At 33.6% G+C, this 18,722-nt stretch overlaps 1 pseudogene across 1 annotated transcript in view; it reads right to left on the reverse strand.

The window, feature by feature from the left end:
• Positions 1-18,722, reverse strand: part of LOC143246854 (uncharacterized) — a 66,530-nt pseudogene that overhangs the window by 36,134 nt on the left and 11,674 nt on the right. The window contains exons 3-8 of the transcript XR_013026204.1: positions 14,433-14,555; positions 13,916-14,080; positions 13,007-13,156; positions 11,204-11,455; positions 10,871-11,049; positions 10,503-10,594 (exon numbers count right to left, since the gene is read on the reverse strand). The product of XR_013026204.1 is annotated as an uncharacterized LOC143246854 (transcript). The remainder of the gene's footprint in view (positions 1-10,502; positions 10,595-10,870; positions 11,050-11,203; positions 11,456-13,006; positions 13,157-13,915; positions 14,081-14,432; positions 14,556-18,722) is intronic.

Consider the following 18,722-nt stretch of genomic DNA (forward strand, 5'->3'; position numbering starts at 1 on the left):
AGAATAAATAACAAATTTATTTACAAAAATCAAATTTTAGCCCTTAAATTACCGATCTGCTTACATGTCGTTTAATTGTCGTTGTTTTTTTTTAATTTCACTCAAAGCTACACGAGGGTTATCTGCGCTAGTCGTCCCCTAATTTAGCAGTGTAAGACTAGAGGGAAGGCAGCTAGTCATTACCACCCACCGCTAATTGTTGGGCTACTCTTTTAGCAACGAATAGTGGAATTGTCCATAACATTATAAGGCCCCCACGGCTGAAAGTGCGGGTGTGTTTGGTGTGACGAGGATTCGATCCGGCAACCCTCAGGTTACGAGTCGAACGCTTTTAACACCTGGTTATGCCGGGCCTCATATCATTTAGTGTAGATGTGTCCACACAAACAACCTGGTGCTCATTTGTTTTATATTTTTACCTGTCATAACACCAAGAGAGAAAACAAGAACTAATAATAAAAAATGAAATTACTGATTTTCTGTGGAAAAGGCAATGGAAAAGTTCGTCTTTAATTAGTAGACTCACGAACAAATAATTGCATACAGAATCTTTACGAAATGCGTTTAAAAATATATGGACCCCATCAGGAATGAAACTTGCATAACGTGTATTGTAAAGTATTTGACACATACACACTAAATTAATTGTTTTAAAGTTTGATTAATATTTTCTTTCTTTCGTACATCGGCTCCGTTAAAAGAGGTGCGAGTAGTTTGGACAATTTGATGAAAACCTACCTCTACCTGCTAATAGGATTATTATTATTCTAAAAATTACCTTGATACGTTTACATTCGTCATTAATTAACTTGATAGTGCTTCTTTTTATTAATTATTACAGCATGTTACAAGTACTTCGGATTTAGCTACGTTTTATTCGTGTTTCTACACATGAAACATGAGGAGAAATAATTCCGAATCATAAAAATATTTGTAATGCTCTTCAAAATCAATCGAAAACTTTACAGTTTACACATGTTACAAAGTATCATATCTTAAAGCCTAGACGTAAATTTAAATTAAAATTTTAGCGTTTAATTTTGTAAAGGCAGATCCAGTTAGCATAAGACAAATACTAGGCCTTGGTTATTTTTATACTAAATTACCAAAATTAACACCATAAACAATCTTGTAGATTCAGTGATGTCGAGAAACTCACTTGTTGAGAAATTTATATGCAAAGACGGCTCGTTTGGGTTGAGAAAATATTTTACATAGAAGAGCGAACAACGTTTCGACCTTCTTAGGTCATCGTCAGGTTCACAAAGAAAGAAAGACGTAACTGACCGGAAGCTGACCACATCTTTGGAAGGGGTTGTGTAACTGAGTGTCGGAATGTAGAGGGAAGTGTTAGATGTTTGAATATATAATTTTATATTATTTATTTTATTATATATTTAATATAGGTATAAAGACGTTCCTTTATATTGGTTTATTTTGGGTTTAAGTTGTTGTATAAGGAAGGCTTCTTTAATTTTGCATTTGTTTATGTTTGTTTCTTTATTTAGTATTTGAGTGTTTTCTATGGTTATGTTCTGTTTATTGGACTTGCAGTGTTCGAAAGCGTGTGAAGGTGACTTTTTATGTTCTTTGAATCTGGTTTCTATTTTCCTACTTGTTTCTCCAATATAGAAGTCGTGGCAGTTATCACATTGTATTTTATAAATAATATTGGTGTGGTGTTTGTCAGTGTAGTTTTTACATAGTATAGACCTCAGTTTTGTGCCTGGTTTTTGAATAAATTTGGTATTAACTGGAATGTCATATTTTGTTACTAATTTTTCCAAATGTTGGTTATTTGTTTGCTGATGTCAGGAATATATGGTATACAGCAGTATATGGTTTCGTGGTTTTTTGATTCGTGAGCTGTATTTACTTTAGTTGGTTGATTTTGCTTTCTGTCTAGGTGTGTGCGTATAATGTTTTCTACGGTTTGTGGAGGAAACTTATTGATGTTGATGAAGTATTGTGTTATTTTGTCTAATTCATCGTTAATTTTATCTGGTGAGCATAGTTTTATGGCTGTGTTTATTTAGTTTCTTAGTATGTTGAGTTTTTGTTTTGTTTCATGTGCTGAGTTCCAAGGAATGTATAGTCCAGTAGGGGTGATTTTTCGGTGGATGTCTGTTTTGAATTGTGTGTCAGTTCTTGTAATTTTGAGGTTAAGAAATGATATTTGATTGCTTTCTTCCTGTTCACATGTGAAGTTAATGTTGGGATGTATAGAGTTAATGTGATTGAAAAAATTAAGTATGTGTTCTGTAGATTTGAATCCCGCAACCGTGTCATCTACATATCTGTACCAGTATAGTGGTGGATGTAATGCTGTGTTAATTGCTTGTGTTTCAACTTGTGTCATAAAAATATTGGCTAGAACTGGTGATACTGGGTTGCCCATGCTTAGGCCATTTGTTTGTATATAGTTTTGGTTGTTGAACATGAAGTTTGTCTTTATCGTGGTGAATTCTATGAGGGTTGCTAACTGGTTACTGGGAATTTCTATGGTTGGGTTAGGGTCTCGGATATAGAGTTCTAAGGCTATCTTGCAGGCTTCAGTGGTTGGAACTTCTGTAAAGAGGGATATAACATCGAAACTGGCCATTAAGTTGATTTAGATTAGACTTGAAATTAAAAGAGTCTTTGATGAATGAGCTGGCTGATGTTACATATTTGGAGAATGTCCATGCTATGTATTTACCAAGATTGTAATTAAACGATTCATATGTGGACATTATTGGTCGTAATGGACAATCTGGTTTATGAGGTTTGGGGATGCCGTATATTTGCGGTGTGCGTGAGTCGGTTTTACGTAGGTAGCAATAAAGTGTTTGTGAAATTGTGTTGGCTTTTTTCATTTGTAGTAGTAATTTGTTCAGTTGCGTCTCGTGTGTCTTTGTTGGATTTGTGTGTATTGGTTTAAATTTGTTCGCGTCTGATAGGATGTTATTCATTTTTGGATGTATTCATTCGTGTTCATTATGACTATAGCGTTACCTTTATCTGCTTTTAGAATTTTTATGTTTTTGTCTTGTTTTAGGTTTTTAATGGAATTAATGTCTCTTTTGTAAGGTTGTTTTTTTAGTTTTCTGTTTTGTGAAATTATGTTGATGGTTTTGTGAGAAAATTATTTGAAAAAATCGTTTAAGATGTTGTTTTTAAGTGTTTCTGGAAAATATAAATTTGTAGTTTTACCTGGGAAGTTTGGCTGTTGGATGTCAATAAAATTATCTAAGTTGTCTTCTTTCTGTTGGTTGTTTCCTTGTTTTTCTTCTCTGTAGAAAGTATCACAAGTCTCCTGGCTAGGTCTTCTAAACATGTTTTGATTTCTATGGTTGGAATGTACCTAGGTGCTATTGCGAAGTTGAGTCCTTTGTTAAGTAGATGTATCTCACCTGTGTTTAATTGTCGGTCGGATCTGTTAATTATAAAGTTAGTCAACGGTTTGTCGTTTTGGTGTCTTTTCTGTTGTTTGCATCTTAGTTTTTCTAGTTTTTTGTTGTGGCAGATCTTTTTGTCTCTGTCGTTCTTAGTATGGATTTGGTTTATGTTTCGTTGTATAAGTCCGTAAATCTCTGGTTTAATGCAGCATGCCAGTTGATGGTCTAGGTTCATTTTTTGTTTTTGTAAGTCATGTAGTTCTTTGTATTTTGTGTTCAACATGGCTTTAAGTAGTTTTTTCTGTAAATTTTGGATAATGTTTGTGTATGTGTTAAAATTTTTTGAAAGTTTTACCTTTACAAAATTAGGGGTTAGTTGTTCTTTTCTACATTGTTGAATAAAATAAATGTCATTTCTTCTATTAATAATTCGTTGGTTTAAATTTCTTAGTTTCTTAACGATCGTGTGAGCGTGTACTGTTAATAGTGGTGTACGGTAGTCTTGTAGATTTTTCCAAAGAGGTCGCGGCACAAAGCGCGCCTCTTACTTTTGAAAAAAGTTGCACGTGTTTGTATTTTCGTATTTCCCGCGTAACAAAACAGGGCATTAGGTTTGGTTTAACGTTCCAACGTTGAAAAGTATTTGTGATTATAATGCAAGAAAATAGGAAACAATTGTAGGTATAGAAAACATTCGATTTTCTAATTTTCCATCGCATTTATTAACATTTACCTTGGAAAGCACAAAAATAAAGAAAAACCTGTGAAAAACAAATCTGGTCATTTATATCTGTTCTTCCCCATAATAGAGAAAAATATATTATAGGATTACTTGAAGCTAACGCGATAATAATTAAGGTAAAATTTAACAAATAATTAAAACCAACGTTTCATATTTACATAGTTTTAAAAATTAATTGAAGCCGTCAACAGCTTTTACTTTAAAAAATACTCTTCTGGGGCTGCCAGCAAGACGTGTGTTTTGTTATAGCAAAACCACATTGAGCTATCTGCTGAGTCCACCGGGGGGAATCGAACCCCTGATTTTAGCGTTGTAAATCCGTAGACATACTGCCGCACCCAGCAAGACTTACTAAGTAAAACATTTTTTCCTGCCATGTGATATTGTTATATTTACACAATCCTTGATCAATGTTTATTGCATCACAGTAACTATTAATGCTTTCACTTAATGTTCCTTCATCTGTTTAATAATACCTTTCTCTAGTGATTCTCTTATATTTAAAGATGTAATATTACGAAGATGGGCCCGGCATGGCCAGGTGGGTTAAGGCGTTCAACTCGTAATATGAGGGTCGAGGGTTCGAATCTCCGTTGCACCAAACATGCTCACCCTTTCAGCCGTGGTGGCGTTATAATGCAACAGTCAATCCCACTATTCGTTGGTAAAAGGGTAGCCCAAGAGTTGTTGGTGGGTGGTGATGACTAGCTGTCTTCCCTCCAGTCTTGCACTGCTAAATTAGGGATGGCTGGTGCAGATAGCCCTCATGTAACTTTGTGTGAAATTCAAAACAAATCAAACCTTTATGGAAGAGTTTGTTCTCTTACACACAACAAAAACAAAGCCAAGCTGTCCAGGACTTAAAAAGTTGGACCATTTCTGCTTTGGCACAAGGGCAGGCCACACTCCTGATTCACTTGAAACAACCTATTTAGGGACAAGTGAGGTTGCAAAACCAGACGTTCAATGAACCGTGAGAGTGATCGTAATTCAGTACAACCAAACTTTAATTAAACAAAGTTTATGTATTAACTGATAGGGATAAAAAACAAAGGATATCATTCTATTTTTGCATTATATTAAACACCACTTACCAAACATTCATTTGAATACCCTTCAATGTTTGAGGGCACAGGCTCTCCTACCTACAGTAAATATAAGATTCTTCCACTAAGAATGTCCAATTCAGCTAAAGTAGCACATTTGACATTTCCACATATCAGTTTCCTCAGGGCCTGGCATGGCCAAGCGCGTAAGGCGTGCGACTCGTAATCCGAGGGTCGCGGGTTCGTGCCCTCGTCGCGCTAAACATGCTCGCCCTCCCAGCCGTGGGGGCGTTATATTGTGACGGTCAATCCCACTATTCGTTGGTAAAAGAGTAGCCCAAGAGTTGGCGGTGGGTGGTGATGACTAGCTGCCTTCCCTCTAGTCTTACACTGCTAAATTAGTGACGGCTAGAACAGATAGCCCTCGAGTAGCTTTGTGCGAAATTCCAAAACAAACAAACAAACAAAGTTTCCTCAACTTATGACATTGCCCTCACTAAGTGTACATGTTATTTGCAAACACAATAACAACAATCATTAGAATATTTTATGTTAAAAAACCTTCAATATGAAGCCTAACAAGATATTGAAAATATTACATAAAAGAAACCTGTAAAACAAAAACTACTGTACTGTGTATAGTCTTGACCAATGGAAGTTATATTTATATTAGTGGTTGTCATTGTAAGATACAGTTGATACCAAACTAATAGGAAAAATAAATTTTTATCAGTCTTATCGTTTTTCACTCTACAAAAAGAGTGATGAGAAACACAGTTACAAACTTGAAAGTATTGTTCCATTTAGAAAAGCAACATGTTTTATAGACTTCAAAATGATAAGTTATGGTTGCTTGAGAAGGGTTGACATATTACACCCATGTATATATAAACACACACACACATAGCATCATCATTTTAAGAAACATTGTATATCTCATCCGACATCACACTGTTTACGTAAACAGAAAAGCTCACACTGATGGTCCTACTTCCTCATTAGAAGTGTAAGTAATAAAACCCAAAATTTAGTTATTGTTAGAAAAAATGTTTTATTTAAATTTTGTTTCTTTATTTACAGACTAGGAGAGTTTAGCTGGACATAAATGTAAGAGGTTCCACTCACGAGTCTTCTAGTCATGTTACATGTTTGTCAGCACAAGATAGAAGTAATGTTTCACTGTCCCTAGTTTCAAATGACCAACTAGGAGGAACCAGAGTAGCCATTATAAAGTCATGTGTTGTTACTCAACACTCAGTAACAAGATGAACATTTACCATCACTTCTTCTCTCTCTAAGAATATTCACAGGTTCCTTCTTGTTTTAACTCCTTATACAATTTAATATATGCACCCGTTAAATTACAGTTTCAAAATTGTGATAAAATTATTCTTGAACTCATAAATGTTAACCATTTTAACCCTAGGTGTCAAACGTTTTAACAACTTGTTGTACTTAAGCAGAAAGTGCTGTGCCCACCCTGGATATTGAAACCTTGATGATTTTTTGTGTTATAAACCATCAGACTTGCAGACTGGAGATATTTCTACACAGACATAACTGGCACAATTCTCTCTTCTTCTTTATTACAGATATTCTGTTTGATGAAAGTTTTTTATCTCTTTGAACTATTCTAAAACACAGGACTTTAAACGATTTCTTCAAAATTCAACACAGTTCTGTTCCCAACAACTTTAAGATTTATTAGAATGTCAAGTCCAAGTCATTCTGCTTGGATGTTTTTTTCTTGAAGTATCCATCCAAAGTTTTTACATTTGTCTTTGATTTTCTTTTCCTGGATGATTCCACTTTCCACTGTGTCATCAATTCTGCTTGGACTTCTGTTGGCAATTCTGCAAACACTGTCTTGTCCACTCCTGTTGGACAACTGGCTAACTTATCATATGTGTTTTTATCAGATGGGTTCACACAACTTGTACTGAGATTAAAAGACCTATGGGCGGTGGACTGTTCTTCATGGCTCTTAAATGATGGTTGCGGATTTAGTTTCCAACTAAATAATAATTCCTGTTGAAGGTCATATGGTAATTCCTTGAAAGTGGAATAGTCAATTCCGAGTGGAAGACCATCTGTTACATTAGACTTGCTAAATAGGAGTGCTGACTGGTCAGCATTATGATGCTCACCATCAAGTACACATGTTCGATGAGCATCAGATGATGAACTAACCTTTAGAGATTGGTTAGTTAATAGAGATTTCTTTACACTTTTACCAGTCTCTACAAACGACAAAGGTGCATCAGGCAGATTGAAAAATGATCTCCAAACATTAGAAAGCTTCTTTTCTCCAAAAACAGTTTTATCCACACACAGTCGTTTAGGACCAGGACTAGACCCGTCGTCTCTTCCCCTTTGTTTTTCATGGAAAGTTGATGAATTAAACTCATCATCAGAACACACACACATTTTTGTAAAACTGTGATTGGACACTAGAGGTCTCCTTGAATGAAAGTGATCTTCATGAACTGGTTCTTGTGAAGAAATCCCAGAAGACTTGGGTGTGAAAAAGTTTAAAATACTTTGAGAATTATTATTCTGTTCAATAAACTTGGTAAAAGAAATCCCCAGCAGGGTAAGATGAAATGGATTACTCTCATCTACCATCTTGTGGAAAAGCTTCATCAAAATATCTATAACCTTTCCATGAACAAGTTCCTCATCATTGGTACCTGTAAAACAAACCATGAATTACTTCAGGCAAAACTTAATAAACACTGTTCAAACTTACTAAACAAAGAAAATAACATTCAAACTTGAGTCAAAATTTAACAAACACTGTTCAAACATATCACACAAACATTAATAATACAGTATTTTTTAAATGAAAACAATGTTTGCTTTCTTATTTTCCTTCATTTCAAAGTTCAGTGAGTCACAGACACAACTCAGACGAGTTACCATTAAACTCCTAATATGAAATTTTATTATCTGATTATTAGTCTGTTTCACATAAAGAAGATAATTGTTTATAAACCAACACATGTTATGGTTTCTCTTTCTTTATATAAATTTTCAATCATGACACAAACTCAGGGTTAAGTCTGTGATTACACTCCTATAATAAAAGTTCTTTTCTTTAAGAGATACACAATTACAGAAAAAAAACTTCAAATAGTTCGCTAAAACATAAATATCACACTATATGTAAGAATGAACACAAAATGTTCGAATTTTTAAACATAAACTTGTCTTCTTTAGACTAAACAAGTAAATATCTACAAACTTCTAACTATACCAGTAAATAACTTGTTCATCAGGCCTTGAGGCAGCCCACACTGGCGAATCTCCCTACTTGACTGTTGCAACTTATGATAATATTTTCTAATTGTCAACTTCACAACATGAGAAAACGGCCATCTTCAACTATTCTGTAAATTAAAAACCAGCAACTTTCAAAAGAAGTCCAAAATAAAAATATAATAATACTGTTTTAAACAGAACTAAGAAACATAGTTAAAAAATAAACAATGATAAACCAAAAATAACTATTCTGATTTTAAAGACTTTAAAAATATTGATGTCCATACAAAAACTCTGATCAAATGTTAGAACTTTCCCCATAAACAACCTCAAGAGTTCACAACAACAAACATGTTTTAACTTCATTATGAGACGCCTCAAATTAACCTGTTAGTCTTTACACAAAATACTTTTAACCCCAACATTACTTACTTAGATTTTATAATGTCCACCTCTGGTGGAGTCGATACATACCATTATCGTCAATTCTTATTTTGTTGTCTGTTGTTCATTACAAAAGAACTAAAGTCCATATGTTCAATTATGTTATTGTTTATTACAAACTGGAACTGATAAGTTCCATTACGGTCAATTATCACATTGTTCTCTCTTGTTTATAACAAACAAACGTGAGCCAATATGTTCCATTATGTTCAATTCTTATGTTGTTGTCTGTTGTTTATTTCAAACAAACTGGAACCAATATGTTCCATTATGATCAATTACTAACAATTTAATACAAACATCTCTTGGTTAGAGTAACATTTTTAAATTACTCAAAGTGATTTATACTTACATCTTTATACAAACATCTCTTGGTTAGAGTAACATCTTTAAAGTACTCAAAGTGATTCAAAGTAACATCTTTAAAGTACTCAAAGTGACTTATACTAACAAGTTAATACAAACATCTCTTGGTTAGAGTAACATCTATAAAGTACTCAAAGTGATTTATACTAACAACTTAATACAAACATCTCTTGGTTAGAGTAACATCTTTAAAGTGTTGAAAGTGATTTATACTAACAACTTAATACAAACATCTCTTGGTTAGAGTAACATCTTTAAAGCACTCAAAGTGATTTATACTAACAACTTAATACAAACATCTCTTGGTTACAGTTACATCATTAAAGTATAAAAGTGTTTAAAAAAGTTATGTGGAGGAAATTTCTTTTGAAAAGAACTGGTCAACATGTAAAGTATCAAACCTTTTTAAAAGAACTGGTCAACATGTAAAGTATCAAACCTTTTGAAAAGAACTGGTCAACATGTAAAGTATCAAACCTTTTGAAAAGAACTGGTCAACATGTAAAGTATCAAACCTTTTTAAAAGAACTGGTCAACATGTAAAGTATCAAACCTTTTGAAAAGAACTGGTCAACATGTAAAGTATCAAACCTTTTGAAAAGAACTGGTCAACATGTAAAGTATCAAACCTTTTAAAAGAACTGGTCAACATGTAAAGTATCAAACCTTTTAAAAGAACTGGTCAACATGTAAAGTATCAAACCTTTTAAAAGAACTGGTCAACATGTAAAGTATCAAACCTTTTAAAAGAACTGGTCAACATGTAAAGTATCAAACCTTTTAAAAGAACTGGTCAACATGTAAAGTATCAAACCTTTTGAAAAGAACTGGTCAACATGTAAAGTATCAAACCTTTTTAAAAGAACTGGTCAACATGTAAAGTATCAAACCTTTTGAAAAGAACTGGTCAACATGTAAAGTATCAAACCTTTTGAAAAGAACTGGTCAACATGTAAAGTATCAAACCTTTTTAAAAGAACTGGTCAACATGTAAAGTATCAAACCATTTAAAAGAACTGGTCAACATGTAAAGTATCAAACCTTTTTAAAAGAACTGGTCAACATCAAACCTTTTAAAAGAACTGGTCAACATGTAAAGTATCAAACCTTTTAAAAGAACTGGTCAACATGTAAAGTATCAAACCTTTTAAAAGAACTGGTCAACATGTAAAGTATCAAACCTTTTAAAAGAACTGGTCAACATGAACTAACATGTAAAGTATCAAACCTTTTGAAAAGAACTGGTCAACATGTAAAGTATCAAACCTTTTGAAAAGCCGTTGAAGTAATAATCCCAGTCTCTGACGACATTCTGAAACTGTTGAGCATTTCTGGAAGGTATCTTCGAGGCTATGTGACTAACAAAATACCAGGTGATAAAAGAACCACTACATTACTGTGGTTAGATATAACCAACCACTATTAACTGTGAATATACATTACTCTGGTTAGAAGTAACGAACTGTAAGTACAATAAAATATTCTGAAAATTGTAAAAAAAAGAAACAAACAACAGTTAACTACTATACAGTAATGCACGCTGATATTACAGAATGTTAACAAATTTTACATAGACAGTTGTGAGTCATCAACTGACAAAACACAAACTGTAATAACTAAAATAAAAAACTCACTTGAGGTTTTCCTGACGAAATAACGGGAGTTTCATCAACACCAAAAGAAAGATTTTTTAATCGTCTAGCCTGATCTGATCCTACAGTTTCTTCTAGAGATGAAAGATCACACAGCTGAAGATCTCCAACCAAGTTTATATTCATTTCACTGAGGTTTTTATACATTGCCGAGCCAATACCTAACAAGATGACAACATATAAATAAAAAATGCATTTAAACCCGTGAGTATATGACATCCATCAAACAAATCTGAAACCCAGTTAAAAATTTATCATTAATATATCACAGAAAATAAATATCAAACCTTCACTTAAACTCAATTTTAGTGTTACCTGGAATGTCTTTCACAGTATTCAGAGATTTCAACAGATGTCCAACATGTTGGGGAAAAAGTGTGGTTTGTTGATTCGGCTTGTGAGAGCCACACACCAGTTTTGCTAAAAGTTTGTTATGAGCAATGCCGGCACACGTTGTGAGACCTAATTCCTGGTAAATCCTGTTTCGTATTTCTTGAGCTATGTGCGACGCTTCTTGAAGTCGAGAATAACAACCACAGCTGCAAGGTTCAGGGAGTGCTCCACTTCCTATAGGTGGCAGTGTTTAGTGAAACATTTTCAACAAAAACTTTCATCAATGTTAGGATATAGCACTTGTCACCTGAGTTATACCATCAACAAAAACTTTCATCAATGTTAGGATCTAGCACTTGTCACCTGAGTTATACCATCAACAAAAACTTTCATCAATGTTAGGATATAGCACTTGTCACCTGAGTTATACCATCAACAAAAACTTTCATCAATGTTAGGATATAGCACTTGTCACCTGAGTTATACCATCAACAAAAACTTTCATCAATGTTAGGATATAGCACTTGTCACCTGAGTTATACCATCAACAAAAACTTTCATCAATATTAGGATATAGCACTTGTCACCTGAGTTATACCATCAACAAAAACTTTCATCTATATTAGGATATAGCACTTGTCACCTGAGTTATACCATCAACAAAAACTTTCATCAATGTTGGGATATAGCACTTGTCACCTGAGTTATACCATCAACAAAAACTTTCATCAATGTTAGGATATAGCACTTGTCACCTGAGTTATACCATCAACAAAAACTTTCATCAATGTTAGGATATAGCACTTGTCACCTGAGTTATACCATCAACAAAAACTTTCATCAATGTTAGGATATAGCACTTGTCACCTGAGTTATATCATCAACAAAAACTTTCATCAATGTTAGGATATGGCACTTGTCACCTGAGTTATACCATCAACAAAAACTTTCATCAATATTAGGATATAGCACTTGTCACCTGAGTTATACCATCAACAAAAACTTTCATCTATATTAGGATATAGCACTTGTCACCTGAGTTATACCATCAACAAAAACTTTCATCAATGTTGGGATATAGCACTTGTCACCTGAGTTATACCATCAACAAAAACTTTCATCAATGTTAGGATATAACACTTGTCACCTGAGTTATACCAAATTTACAAACAAAGAACCTACTTAATAACAGATCACATGTCAAGATCACTGACCAACATCCAACTTCATGAAAGTAAATCTTTACATTTTCTTAATCACAGATTCCAGCAGATCCAACGTTTTCTGTAATGTACTCTCGAAATTACGAAAATAACATAATGTTATATAGTTACTCAGGTGCTACCAAAACTTTAATAATAATTCATATTAACCTGTTTAGTACCTGTCAATCTACAGAGTCAATAACCTTCATGTTAACCTGTTTAGTACCTGTCAATGTATGAAGTCAATAACCTTCATATTGGCCTGTTTTGTACCTGTCAATCTATAAAAATAATAACCTTCATATTAACCTGTTTAGTACCTGTCAATCTATAGAGTCAATAACCTACATATTAACCTGTTTTGTACCTGTCAATCTATGAGGACAATAACCTTCATATTAGCCTGTTTAGTACCTGTCAATCTATAGAATCAATAACCTATGTATTAACCTGTTTAGTACCTGTCAATCTATAGAGTCAATAACCTATGTATTAACCTGTTTAGTACCTGTCAATCTATAGAGTCAATAACCTTCATATTGACCTGTTTAGTACCTGTCAGTCTATGAAATAAATTTACCTTCCAAATAGATATGACCACTAATTAACGATTCTGCACCATTCCCAATGATATCGGTTCTTTGGTGGCTATGTACCAAACTTGTTACATCAATAAAATTTTCATCAAACCCAAGACGCTCCACTAACGGTGAGAACTCCTCTAAAATTCCTAGAAGAACACAGAGATTTCCTACATGTGTTACTTTTATAACACATAATCAAACTTATACAAAAAATCTGATTTTGAATATTCTAAAGTATAAAATAACTGTGAAAATTTGTCATACTATAAGACACTGATGTACACTGTATATTTAACATCACTCACCTGTCATACTATAAGACACTGATGTACACTGTGTATTCAATGTCACTCACCTGTCATACTATAAGACACTGATGTACACTGTATATTTAATGTCACTCACCTGTCATACTATAAGACACTGATGTACACTGTATATTTAATGTCACTCACCTGTCACACTACAAGACACTGATGTACACTGTATATTTAATGTCACTCACCTGTCATGCTATAAGACACTGATGTACACTGTGTATTTAATGTCACTCACCTGTCACACTACAAGACACTGATGTACACTGTATATTTAATGTCACTCACCTGTCATACTATAAGACACTGATGTACACTGTGTATTTAACATCACTCACCTGTCATGCTGTAAGACACTGATGTACACTGTATATTTAATGTCACTCACCTGTCATACTGTAAGACACTGATGTACACTGTATATTTAACATCACTCACCTGTCATACTATAAGACACTGATGTACACTGTATATTTAATGTCACTCACCTGTCATACTATAAGACACTGATGTACACTGTGTATTTAACATCACTCACCTGTCATGCTATAAGACACTGATGTACACTGTATATTTCATGTCACTCACTTGTCACCTTGTAGGAAGCTTCTCTATAGTCCGTTAGGTCTTCTCCACATACCAGAACAATCTGAGGACAAATCTGTATGGCTTCTTTGATACACATCAGTTTTTGAACTCCCAGTTCTCTTGCTACATAGTTACAGGTAACTACTAAGTTTTTCTGTTTGATTCCTAAATAAAACCAAAACCAATATTCACGTTACTCAATCAACTATTGTTAGTTTCACAGTATATTATATAATTTATACCTCTTCCAAACAAATCAATAGTAAAATCAATCCAGGAAAATATTTTGCTAGAAGGTAATTTGAGTCACAATTAGAAGAAAAAATGTAAACCAAACACAAATTTGAAACTTTCATACGATAAAATTACAAATAATTTTTCAACAAAAGGGATATCAATAAGACAGACAATTAGCTCTGATGGTCTCAGTACATGTGATTAAACAATGCAAGTTATGATTATTTATCTTATTAAAACATGTGGATTTTAAACAAATCACACTGATCTAGTGACTAACCTAAAGGTTTTGTTTTTAACTCTGGGTCTTTTATCATTTCAACCTGAGCGTAAAAACAGTCAATATCAATATGGACTATAGCTCTTTCATGGGGCCCTTTGGAAGTACTGTGGTCCTTGGCATCTGTGAAAATATGAAAAAAGCATTGCAATCACTCTATATTAAAAAACAACTATATTACTTTCATTATATTATATATAACAGAAACTTCTGTTAGAAATTACAACAGAATATATAGCATTTCTACATTTTTATCACGATGAAGAAAATACAAACATTCACAGACACGCTTCTCATCCAATCTAGCTACTCCAAACGCCAGAAAGAAAACAACTAAAGTTAACAAGCACTTTAAACAAACTAATCACATACTAATAGTACCAGTGATGTGAAACATAGGAAACCTGACTTTATATGGATACTTAAGTCAGACCCCTGTACTACCAGTGATGTAATATGTTGGGAAAATAACTTTATATGGGTACTAAAGTTACACCCTGCACTACCAGTAATGTGACATGTTGGGAACCTAACTTCATATGGATACTTAAGTTCAACCCTGTACTACCAGTAATGTGATATGTCGGAACCTAACTTTATATGGATACTTAAGTTAGACCCTGTACTACCAGTGATGTAATATGTTAGGAACCTAACTTTATATGGATACTTAAGTTAGACCCTGTACTACCAGTGATGTAATATGTTGGGAACCTAACTTTATATGGATACTTAAGTTAGACCCTGTACTACCAGTGATGTAATATGTTAAGAACCTAACTTTATATGGATAGAACCTAACTTTATATGGATACTTAAGTTAGACCCTGTACTACCAGTAATGTGACATGTTGGGAACCTCACTTTATATGGATACTTAAGTTAGACTCTGTACTACCAGTAATGTGACATGTTGGGAACCTGACTTTATATGGATACTTAAGTTAGACCCTGTACTACCAGTAATGTGACATGTTGGGAACCTAACTTTATATGGATACTTAAGTTAGACCCTGTACTACCAGTGATGTGACATGTTGGGAACCTGACTTTATATGGATACTTAAGTTCAACCCTGTACTACCAATAATGTGATATGTTTGGAACCTAACTTTATATGGATACTTAAGTTAGACCCTGTACTACCAGTGATATGATATGTTAAGAACCTAACTTCATATGGATACTTAAGTTAGACTCTGTACTACCAGTGATGTAATATGTTAAGAACTTTCATATGGATACTTAAGTTAGACCCTGTACTACCAGTAATGTGACATGTTGGGAACATAACTTCATATGGATACTTAAGTTTGACCCTGTACTACCAGTGATGTGACATGTTGGGAACCTGACTTTATATGGATACTTAAGTTCAACCCTGTACTACCAATAATGTGATATGTTTGGAACCTAACTTTATATGGATACTTAAGTTAGACCCTGTACTACCAGTGATATGATATGTTTGGAACCTAACTTCATATGGATACTTAAGTTAGACTCTGTACTACCAGTGATGTAATATGTTAAGAACCTAACTTCATATGGATACTTAAGTTAGACCCTGTACTACCAGTGATGTGACATGTTGGGAGCATAACTTTATATGGATACTTAAGTTTGACCCTGTACTACCAGTGATGTGACATGTTGGGAACCTGACTTTATATGGATACTTAAGTTAGACCCTGTACTACCAGTAATGTGACATGTTGGGAACCTGACTTTATATGGATACTTAAGTTAGACCCTGTACTACCAGTGATGTGACATGTTGGGAACCTAACTTTATATGGATACTTAAGTTAGACCCTGTACTACCAGTGATGTGACATGTTGGGAACCTGTTGGATACTTAAGTTAGACCCTGTACTACCAGTGATGTGACATGTTGGGAACCTGACTTTATATGGATACTTAAGTTAGACCCTGTACTACCAGTGATGTGATATGTTGGAGAACCTGACTTTATATGGATACTTAAGTTAGACCCTGTACTTTACATGTTGGGAACCTAACCTTATATGGATACTTAAGTTAGACCCTGTACTACCAGTGATGTGATATGTTGGAGAACCTGACTTTATATGGATACTTAGTTAGACCCTGTACTACCAGTGATGTGACATGTTGGGAACCTAACCTTATATGGATACTTAAGTTAGACCCTATAGTACCAGTGATATGTTACATTGGGGACCTGACTTTATATGGACACGTAAGTAACTAAATGTTATTAACATACAAATAACAATAAAAGATGACATAGCTCTGTTACAAACAGTATTCACCTATAAATAAGGACAACAAGAGATAACGTGTTACCATACAATAACACGTTCACATCAAGTGCTTCTTACTTATTATCATCCCATCCATTATCACCTCTTCCCAGTTATCATCTTCTTCATCAAGTTTAGTGAATTTCTCCATTGATTTCTGTTTGTTGATGAATATCTAGAGAAAAAAATCTGTTTTCTATTAACTTCTTCAACATTAATATTCAAAACTTATTATGACAGAACAACTGTGTTAGAGACCAGTTGTGTGAAGAAAACAAGAAGTGAGTAACAAAAATGTGGTTGACTTATCTAACTACAATATCAGATAGTGTCATCTATCCTGGTAGTAACCAGGTTTTAAGATATCATCATTCCTACTGTCATCTCTTCTGGTGATAACCAGCAAACTTCTCAAGTGCTTGACTTATCTAACTACAGCATTAAAATCTGTTAGTGTCATCTACTCTGGTGATAACAAGTTTTTAATACCATCATTCTTGGTGTCACATATTCTGGTGATAAACAGTTTTTAATATCATTGTCAGCAGTGTCACATATTCTGGTGACAACCAGTTTTTAATACCATCATTCCTGGTGTCACATATTCTGGTGATAAACAGTTTTTAATATCATTGTCAGTCGTGTCACATATTCTGGTGACAACCAGTTTTTAATATCATTGTCAGTCGTGTCATATATTATGGTAATAACCAGTTTTTAATACCATCATTCCTAGTGTCATCTATTCTCGTGATAACCAGTTTTAATACCATCTTCATAGATTCTCAATGTTTCCTTGAATCAGAACAAGAAAGGTGTATGCTTTTGGTTGATGCAGAGATTTTATTTTTTACCTAAACTTATTGTAACACAGAGCATAGAGTTTCGTTCAGCTTTCTTTTGAAATGAACAGATACATTAATGACGAACAGCCTACAAAAACAAAACTGATAAACGAACAGTAAAGTAAAGCTTAGTTACATAATTTTAATGTGTATTTATAGACAAGCAAAAAAGTTAATTATCTCTCTGTACAAATCCATCACTGAAAATATAATATCAACAGGTTATAAATTAAACAATGAAACAAACAAGGCTCCATTACAGACAAATGGACTCTTCTAAAAGAGCAGATGACCTATGAAGCTAATTTCTAAAAGCAGTAGTGTAGGCTAGCTTTATAGGTGTTGTAAGGAAGTTTTTATTATAAGCGAGTTTAAATTTTTACTCTTGCTGAAATTAGGTTTGAAAAAACATCTTTCAAGGATGTGAAATGATTCCTTATTTTAAACTGTTTATATTATTTCTAACACTATTTAGGCCTCACTTGGATTATTATCTTCTTACTTGAGAAATAATCTATTTTAAGATAATTTAAAGTTTCCTTTAAAGAGATGGATGACCCGCAACTCACTTATTTTCTGCCATAGTATTTATTAGTATTTAATTTATTTTAAGTTTACAAATAAACTATGACTCTATACGAGATTACCCAAGAGATTGATAGAATCAAAGCCTGTGATTTATTTGTACTGTACTTTATAGCAATTATAGGTCACGTTTAAATTAGTAAAGACAACTGGCTATGCTGCAGGTACAACACTTTAATTGTTCAAAAACTAACAGGGTGGTTGGCTTTATACAGTATTAGTTTACATTAATTAGAATTAATTATTAAGTTCATGCGGTGTGGACATCCATGATTACGAGTTCACAAGCACAAAATTAAAAATACCTCTAATTAACTATTAAATGTTTATGTACAAGACGCCTACTTTCACTAGTTGAATTACACTTATTTAATTATCATCCTTGCTTAAATATAAATTTCGTTTCACTTACATTTAGTTATTACTAACGACGAAGTACTAATTAATGTTGTTTACGTTCAGCGCGCAATTATTCCAAAGCGCCCTCTGTCAATATGAAGCTTTAATGACAACAAATTCTAGTCGAATAATTTCATTCCCTATTTTATGCAAAGTTATGTCAGTAAGTAAATTTT

The sequence above is a fragment of the Tachypleus tridentatus genome, chromosome 3, assembly GCF_004210375.1.
Source record: "Tachypleus tridentatus isolate NWPU-2018 chromosome 3, ASM421037v1, whole genome shotgun sequence".
Classification (NCBI taxonomy): domain Eukaryota; kingdom Metazoa; phylum Arthropoda; class Merostomata; order Xiphosura; family Limulidae; genus Tachypleus; species Tachypleus tridentatus.